This window comes from Carassius auratus, chromosome 41, assembly GCF_003368295.1.
Source record: "Carassius auratus strain Wakin chromosome 41, ASM336829v1, whole genome shotgun sequence".
Taxonomy (NCBI): Eukaryota; Metazoa; Chordata; class Actinopteri; order Cypriniformes; family Cyprinidae; genus Carassius; species Carassius auratus.
In genome coordinates, this window is record NC_039283.1 from 24,865,101 (window position 1) to 24,875,173 (window position 10,073).

A 10,073-nucleotide genomic window follows, 5' to 3' on the forward strand; every position below is an offset into this window, starting at 1 on the left:
CAAAGTCGTCTCTGTTTATCGAGCTTGGCATGAATGTATTTGAGAGTAACTGGGGTAAAACCTTAAGCTTCTTCGGTGTTTTCGTCGCGGTGCTCGCCGCTGTTTTTTACTATCTTGAGAATTCAGAGATCGACGAGACTTTCCTGACCTGAATAAATTGTCACACTGCGCATGCGTGAAATGCGTTAAAAAATTTGATGTAATTAACGACAAACAACTAATTAACGCCGTTAACGCACTATTTTTGACAGCCCTAATATATATATATATATATATATATATATATATATATATATATATATATATATATATATATATATATATATATATATATATATGAATTCTGTTGCAGTAAAAGAAATGTTTGAAAATAATGATTTTCATCAACATAAATTAAGGATTACAACCAATATCTATGCATATACAAGTTTAAATACTATATACTATAAAATATCAATATAAGTATAGTATTAAATAATAAATAAATAAATATACACAAGAAAGAAATATATATATATATATATATAATTTTCTTTACATTATGGTATGGGTTTGGCATTATAGTAATGAGACTTTACAGTAAACATAAAAAATGTGGTTAATTGTGATCATGTCAATATGATGGATTTTCCTGTCTCATGTTCATGGCAATTACACAAATGTCCACCAAAATAAGAGTTCAGAACACACTAAGCCGTGTAAACAGTATCCCACAATGCAACATGCTTAACTTGACCTTAATTAACAGTATGACTTGAACATAATGACAGTAATACTCACACTTGAAGTTTTTCCAGGTGATGGTCGGCTCTGGTCTGCCCACCGCCAGGCAAAACAGATTCACGTCATCGCCTTCATTCACAGATTTATCCTGGGAGATGTTCACTATCCGGGCTGGCACTGCAAAAGAGACGTTTCAATTCTGCTTAATAATAACACGAGGGAATGTATTACGGCTTAACGGATGTCAGAAATCAGCTTTAGTTTAGTCAAACACATTTGCTGGAGACGGGTTATTTGTTTCAGGGGTTATAAATGATTCCAATCAGCTGTTTTGGCTTAAATTCCCAAAGCAGAGGGCAATGCATAATGCCGGCCGGATAATGAGCCGGCCCTTGAATCTTAATGGCCTATGATCAGAGCTTTAATGAAGATCGCCACCAATTTGGCCTGCGAGGCATTCTCAAGCATTCAGTCATTTTTCAGGTTTCTAAAAGGACGAAATACGATTGGAACCAAAGCAGATCCATTCCTGAAGTGACTGGGGGGTGTAATTAATTTTGCTCATATCGCACTAAGACTAAAATTGAGGGCACAATGGTATCTGTCTGCAAAGCTCGGTGCGGCAGATAAAAGCCTGTGTTTGGTGAGATGGTTCTGGCCTGCCGGTTGGCCAACAATGTACTTGAGATGCATTTTGAACACGCTTCCCCTTCTTTTCGCACTTCTTCACTTTGGTGTTTCAATCTTGTGCAACAGGAAAGTGCACCATACACAGTGCAACTTTCAGCCGGCGGGGTTGGAGTAAATGGAGGGATGCTAGCAATCCATCAGCGGATCGGTCTGCTGCCAGTGAATCACGCCAGTCTGGATGCCTGGACCGTCGGTACGCCCTGTGTCCCGCCCAAACAACTGAAGGCCTTCTGGGAGATTACTGAGCAGAACCACCCCTCTGATCCTGATCACATCGGTGTCAGCCTCTCTTATTTCACTGGTACTGGCATTAGAGGAATTGTTCATTTTTGATACTGTGCAATTGTTTCTTATGAGTTCCAAGGCACGTGTTGATAATTATCATCCTGATGTCAATGTAAATGAACTAAGCCTAGATTCACAACTGCATGCTACTCCTACTATTTCAGCAGTATGAAGTACTGTCTACAGTATGCACTTTTGTGAATTGCAACATTGCATTGCATTTTTATAATCAACATTGGTCAAAACATGCAGTATACAACCAGAACATACACTGTTTTAAAAAGAACATTGTTTGATGTCATACATATGCACAAATGGTTTTTTTTTTATTATTATTTTTATTTTTATGCAGCATGTCTAAACTAAATTAAGTGATGCATGGTCACATCTCACCACAAATTCAAAATAAAAAAATAAGAAATTATTATTAAATATAATAATATAATAATATAATAAATATAATAATAATGAATTAAAAATAAAACAGCGATCGCAACTTTATATTTATGAATTTGAATTTTATTTATTGTAATTTTGAGGTAACACAATTCAGATTTTTTCCCCCTCATGATTGTGAATCATTCAAAAGTTTTTTTTCTTTTAATAAATTCATATTTTTAATCAATATGGATGCATTACATTGATCAAAAGTGACAGTAAAGACATTTATAATGTTACAAAATATTTCTATTTCAAATAAATGCTGTTCTTTCTGTTCATCAAATAATCTTGAAAAAATGCAGAAATCATGGTTCCCGCAAAAATGCGAAATCATCGTATCAGAATGATTTCTGAAGATCACGTGAGACTGAAGACTGGAGGAATGATGCTGAAAATACAGCTGTTCACAGCATATCATTGCATTTTAAAACAGATAATCAAATAGAAAATAGGTATAATACTTCAAATGTTTACTGTGTTTTCATCCGATTTAAGTAGCCTTGGTGAGCAGAAGAGACTTCTTTCAAAAATAATAAAAACAATAATAAGGACACCTAATTAATTTAAAATGCAGTTCATATACAGTAACTGATGCAATTTTAAGACCTAATGCATATTGTGAGATATAAAGTTGCATGTTTGAAGTCAATATTAATAATGTATTATAGTACTGATATGAATTCAAACTAAAGTCAGAACTGAGATATTTTCAACATTGGCTACTGGCAACTTTTTTTGTTTTTTAATCACTTCAGGCTTCTCCAGAAATAGTGATCAGGCAGAAGGACATACCCTGAACGATGAGGTAGACGTGGGCCGTACGGGGCTGGTTTCGGGCCTGGAAGCTGCATGTGTAGGGTCCCTCGTCTGCCACCATCACTCGCTCAATCTTAATGGAGAAGTCGCTGTTGTTGTTGTTCACCAGAGACACACGCGAGTCCAGGGACCACTTATCTGTGCCCGTAAATAAGATGTTGGAGCGGTTCAACCATGCCTTGTGAGTGACCTCCTCGTCTATCTTGCATCTGAGAAAGAGAAGAGATTGAAAAGAACAAGTCTGTGGCAGATACATTTGACTCGTTTGAGAGCATTTATTCAACTTGATGTGAATAAAAACAGGGTTGTGAGGGGCAGACGGGTGTTAATGTTCACAAATGACAATATAGTTTCAACCTGTTTTCTTTTTTTCAATTTTTTTTTACAATTACAAATATTACTGTCAATTTAAAACATTGGTCACATTTTAAAAAAAAAACAATTTAATAAATAATACTTTTAAAATGCTAAAATATTTTAAAAACAAATATTTTGCAGAAAAAAAATAATAAAAACAATATATTAAGAAAACAAAGTGTTTTTTTCTCCTTCTCTTTTGTATGTTGGCACATTTCACCACAAGAAGATTTTTTTAAAATATATATTTTGCTTAAAGAAAACAAATAATATTTTAGGGTCACTAAAATTTTAAGGGAAATACTTCAGTCAAAAATGAGTTTAGACCTAGGGCTAGACGTATGTTAATGTTCACAAATGACACATCCTCCCCTATATTTCTATTCCTCAAAGCCTTGTTTTCGTTTGTTTTAAATAAAATATGGAGTCTACAGATTAATTTCCACAGCAATTACTGCGCTGTCTTTGAATGAGTGCGAGTATGAAACTCTGCGTGAAACTTTCTGTGTCAATGTTTCTTTGGTAATCGTTACATCTCGCTCAGAAGGCTTGGGTCATTAACTAGCTCATTAAGCTGACTAATCTGACCGGCGGTGATTGCTTTCAAAGCACACAGCGCCACAAACATACAGTGACTAGACCAGAAAAGCCCCAAGGTAACAAGGTTTATTTTATTCCAATCACATGAAATGGTAATTAAATGGTTAATATTAAAGGGACGGCTTTGAATAAACCAATGAGCTTTTTCCTTGTCACTATGTCCTGGCAGGAATGTTCAAATCTTTTTCTGGCACTGTACGCCACGCGGAGGATGCATTTTTGCTCAGGAGATCTGCCCTCACAAAAGCTTTTCTTCTTCATCCAAAGTGTGATTCACATTTACTGATGAGTAAACCCTGTTTTGAAACGTTTAGAGTCATATATATATATATATATATATATAATTTGTCACAAAGCACTGCTGAAAGAATCATTGTGTGGGGGAGTGGAACAGATATGGATGCAGCTGTTATAGAGAATACTGCAGTTATTGTATGCTTTTATATATATATATATATATATATATATATATATATATATATATATATGTACATAAATTACTCATTTGTTAAAATCATTCATTTATTCATATTTATTTCTTTAGGTACCCACGTTTTTTCCTAAATGTATCTTTTCTTATGCATGAAAACTGAATCAAGATTTTTTTTTTTTTTTTACACTTTTTTTTTTTTATAATGCATGCACAATATCATTCATTTCAATAATTCAGTGAACAAGTGTAACATACAACAAACAGAGACTAACACACTGCTTATTCAAACGATCCCTTCATCCATATTACTTATTTTTCGGTATTGACTTTTCTTATGCATGGAAACTAATTCAAACATTTTTAAACCATTTGTTTTTCACTAAGCATGCAACAGAGGGTTAATTTCTAGGTATATTTCAAAATGTATGTGCAATTTGTTCATATTAATTATTTTTCTGTATTTACTGTATTTTTTAAAAGACCTCCCAATTCCTATATATAACTTAATCATGAAAACTAAATCATACTTAACATTAAACTATTGTATGCAACAAAGGGTTAAATATGTCAGGTACATTTCAAGAGTTCAGTAAAAATAATGTAAAATCACACAGCACTATCACAATTCTTATTTAAATGATTCATTTATCCATATTAATAATTTTTTTTGGTGTTTACTTTACATTTAAAAGTCCCCCCAATAACGTTCTCATGCATGAAGCTGAACCAACCTTTTTTTTTCATATTGCATGCAACAGACGGTTAAATATCACACTAGGCACATGTCAATAATTTAAAAAAAAAAGTGTACAATATCAATAATTCATAATCCTCTACATTGAGAGCAAAACACTGGAATATGCGACTAAATACTGAATACTGTCTCAATAAATCATTAAAAATGGATGGTTGACATGTTTTACTTCTGAATACCAAAGTTCTATCATAAAAATAAAGTTGATTGCCTGATGCTTCTTAAAAATGTATTTGTTATGCTTTTAAATGATAGAGCAAATGTATTTACATTTCTAAAAATTATTTATAGTTAAATGGTGATTTTATTGACAGCACGTACAGTACATAGATACAGTAATCTCTTCTCTCCCAAATAAATATGAGCACTGAAGTCAGTGAATACACAGCTGACTTCAATGGGGTTTAAAAATACATTGAAGGAAGATCAGTTTTCCCTGGACAAGAGGCTCTAAACACATCGTTTAGATGCCGGCTGGATGTTGTGCATCACTGGGAGTCTGAGAGAGCATCATGAGCACTATTTGCACCAAATCACCTGATTGTTTATTGGACAGTGAGGCTTGTATTGTAGTATTTTCGTCTTGAGAAATCCGGAAGCTTCTCTATAAAACGACTGATTGAGTTGCAAAGGAATGTTGCAAAAACTGATATAGTTGACTGACGGTGTTTGAAATTAAAAACTCGTTCCAGTCTGGAGATGCAGTTCTGTGAAGTCTGCTCTGACACAACACATTCGGGTCATTGCTCACAATCTTATCTTTTGCCTGCTGGCATTTGTAAATAATGCAAAAATGCAATTCTGAGCTTGGTCAATTATTTGCATCGAGTATCGCAACCGTTTAGTTTGGGCGGCAGCAACACTGAAAACACCAAACTAAAAAATTAAAATAGATCGAAGAACAAATGTTGCATTATAATAACTGACAACTGCACTTCATCATCTTCACAAGCTACTGAATCAACGCCATCAGTCCTGTTGCATTTGGTAACCACAGTTCACCTCTAGGTGTCACTGCTCTGCTCTTGAAATGGAGAAATCGTGACACATTTAAGGCTTAAATATCACTCACATTCATGTCAGCTTTGACTTTCAGCGTATCAAACTGTGATATCACATCAATTCCCATTCCTGGTGCAGTTGTGTGGAATAATAATATGGTGCTTTTGAGAATATCAACCCCTGACAGCAGGTTCAGGAGTTCAATCGCTGGCAACAAAACTAGAGAGAGTGAAATTAAAATGTTAAAAATGCAGCCACCCTCCAGTGAATGAGTATGCTGAAAGCAGTAAGGCTGGGAGATATGACCGTGTGTTTATATTCATGTGCACGGTTATCAGAAACAGGACTGCTTTATGTTATTTAAATGTGAGGGTGATGGAGAAACACAGAATATTGTGAAAATATCCTGCTCTTGGATTCCATCAAAAATATCTTGAGTTGTGTTCTGAAGATGAACGAAGGTCTCACGGGTTTGGAACGACATGAGGTTGAGTAATCAATGACCAAATTGTAATTTTTGGGTGAGCTGTTGCTTTATTTTCTCACAATGCGTCTTTATTTCTCCTGATTGTGACTAATTGTCGCCTTTGGCTTGCTTAGTTGGGGACACACTTTCTGGCAGAATTACTCACTTGATTGCACAGATACTATTTGAAGAGGTCACTGGGTTGAGCTGGGGTGCGTTTCCCAAAACCAATACTAACTAAGTTAGCAACTTTGTTGGTTGCAATGCATTTTCCAATTGCCAACCAACGAAGTTGCTAACAGGTTAGCAAATATGGTTTTGGGAAACGCACCCTGGACGATGATATTACTGAACCAACAATGCATTATCAATACATGTTTTTCCTGTTAAACACCTTTAAAGCTGCTTTGACACAATCTGTCTTGTATAAAGCGCTATAGAAATAAAAGTGACTTGACTGAATATTTAACTTGTCTTTATATTTCATAAATGCCACTTTAGTTCTCATAAATGTAGATTATTATCTCACAATGTGTCTTTATATCTCACAACCACCAATTTGTTTCTAATATTTGACTTTCTCACAATATCTCCTAATTGCAACATTGTTGCAAGTTAATTTCTCACAATGTGTTTTTATATCTCACAATTGCCTCTTTATCTCTCTTTATGACTTAATATCTTACTTTATTTGTCATTATTGTGACTTAATTACTTTGTATCGCACAACTGTCATTATATTTCCTGTTGTTCCCCAGAATTGTGATTTATTATCTCACCACGTGCCTTTATGCAGTTAGGCTATGTCAGAATTGCAAGGTTATTTATCGCAGTAGAGAGTTTATCTTCTGTGATTGTGATCTTATATCACTTTTAATTTATTTGAAACTTTATCTCACAATGATATGTTTTTGGTCAGACCGCTGCTCCCTAAGAAGAAGATCAAGGGAAGAAAAGAGTGTGTTTTAAAGCACATGACACAAGGATGCAGGTGCACTGTGAAATCACCTCAAAACGACGCTTTCTCCTTCCAGCACGGTAATGTTGTCGGGCAAGTGTCCGAACTCGGCCGCCTGAGCACCGCTGGTCCCTGCCAAAGAAAACGAGAGAGGAGAGACGTTAGCATAAAGCAGTTATTCCAACAACAGAAGGTCCACTCCATCCCCGGGTCCCCCGGGCGGCACGACGCCGGGTACTGAGTGCCTCATTGATCCTGGTCAGGCAGGATTTGTTTTTGTGGTTTGTTTAGTTATTTGCGAGGAGAGAATAATAAGACCGCAAAATGACAGCACGGAGCCGTCAGCGCTGACCGTCAGAGGCCTTGAATAATGATTGGGCTCTGCCCCGCGCGCCGCCTGGCCGCACGCACTCGTCGAACAGACCCGATAATGAGCCCGGGGAAGAGGATTCGCACGGAAGCAGCAGAGCGTGAAATGAAGGAACCACCACTGCAATGGGAACAAACACACACAGACACACACACACACACTCGTGCATGAGCGCTGTCACTTGTGTACAAACACGTACACGTGCGCTTTCATATGCACGGATCAAACTACACACTGGGATACCAACAAACTGGGACATCAGAGGAAACGGGAATTCGCTTGGGCTGTTTGCAGGGGGCACCAACAACATCAAATTCCTTTTAAGTTTTCAAACGCCATTCTTGTTCTTATCTATTCAGGGTGTGCAAAATACGCTCCAATTTCCTCTGCAAACAGAGATTAGCGTGCTATCGGAGCTCTCTCTGCGTGGCTCCGTCACTAGCCACGTCAGTGCTGCCAAATGCCAGCATGGCACCGTCTTTGAGTCCTGCTCATAATCCCTGTCGCTGTCCTTAATATCTGCTGGCCAATATTGGGTCATCCTGCCTTCGAGGTTTAATATATGAGACACAAGTGAAGTCAAGAGTTAAGAAGCACCTGGAAGGTAGGGGTGTGTGAAGCCCAGTCAACCAACGGCTTGCCAAGTGATAGATGAGAGGGAAGAAGACAAAAGGAGACATGCGGCATGTGATGATGACCAAACGCTTTTTTAATTTAAGACAAATTGCACAAAGTAATGAAAAGAAGTATGGACTGCATTGTCATGCACGTCATGGTATCTTACACAAATTGCATAAAGCTGCTTTACATTATCCGTTGAAGTGACCAGTAATGACATTGCTAAATTAAGTTTTCTCGACTTGCGGCACACAAGGGCAAGAACTGATTTAAATTAGAGTAATTGCTTAATCAGCTTTCATTATTTTCATTAGTACGCATTCCTTTTAAAGACAAGTGTTTCAGTTTGGCCTGTGCATGCATGTGCAAATATGAGCTAGCAGGATTTCTGCAGTATGCGGTATATTGGCCATGCACACAATTTTCTGTACCCATGCAATCTATTAGCATTAAAAATGACATTTGAAGGTCATTTATCACGTTAGAAATGGAGTTTTAAAAGAGTTGTTCACCAAAAGTAAGAAATTGCTGAAAATGTACTCACCCTCAGGCCATCCAAGATGTAGATTAATTTGTTTCTTCAAAGGAGCAGATTTGATGAAATGTAGCATTTCATCACTTTCTCAGCAATGAGCACTGCTCTGCAGTGAATGGGTGCCGTCAGAATGTCCAAACAGCTGATAAAAACATCACAATAATCAAAAAGTAATCCACAGCACTCCAGTGCATCAGTTAACATCTGGAGAAGTGAAAGCTGCATGCTCGTAAGAAACATCTATCAAGTTTTTAAAAATATATATATATATATTTTTACTTTCTTCAACAAAGAAGTCATTTCAATTAAATCAAGAGAGAAATCTGCAGATATCAAACACCGTTTACAAGCCAAAACAGTTCTAAACAGATCTGTGAAGGGATTTTGATGTGAGAGACAACAGGAGATGGACTTCTTCACTGGAGGAAGCATTATTATGGATTCTGGACTCATATTTTGACCAGAAGCAGCAGATAAAAGTTAAAATGTTTTCATGATTGATTTGTTTCTTACAAACATGCAGCTTTCACTTCTCCAGATGTTATTATTGTCTCCAGATGACATTATTGTGATGTTTTAATCAGCTGTTTGGACTCTCATTCTGACGGCACCCATTCATTCCAGAGCATCCATTGCTGAGCAAGTGATGCAATGCTACATATCTCCAAACCTGATGATTAAACAAACTCGTCTACATCTTGGGTGGACTGAGGACGAGTACATTTTCATGAAATGTAATTATTTTGGGTGAACTATTTCTAAGTTGAGACCATTGCATTGTGGGATAAACAACATGCAATTTCTATACATAGAAACATCAAGCATACTGTATATATTATATGTACTATATATAGTACTGAGAAGTAAATTAGTATGCATTAACAGCCTATGAGTGTCACTTAAAAAATTATTAATTACATGAATAAATGTAAAATATTTTTTTATTATTATTGACAGACAGCTATATAATTTTTTAAAAAAATGTATATTATATATATATATATATATATATATATATATATATA

At 36.1% G+C, this 10,073-nt stretch overlaps 1 pseudogene; it reads right to left on the reverse strand.

The window, feature by feature from the left end:
• The window catches only part of LOC113059354 (igLON family member 5-like), a 28,905-nt pseudogene extending 20,513 nt beyond the window's left edge, over positions 1-8,392 (reverse strand).
• Between the last annotated feature and the right edge of the window lie 1,681 nt (positions 8,393-10,073).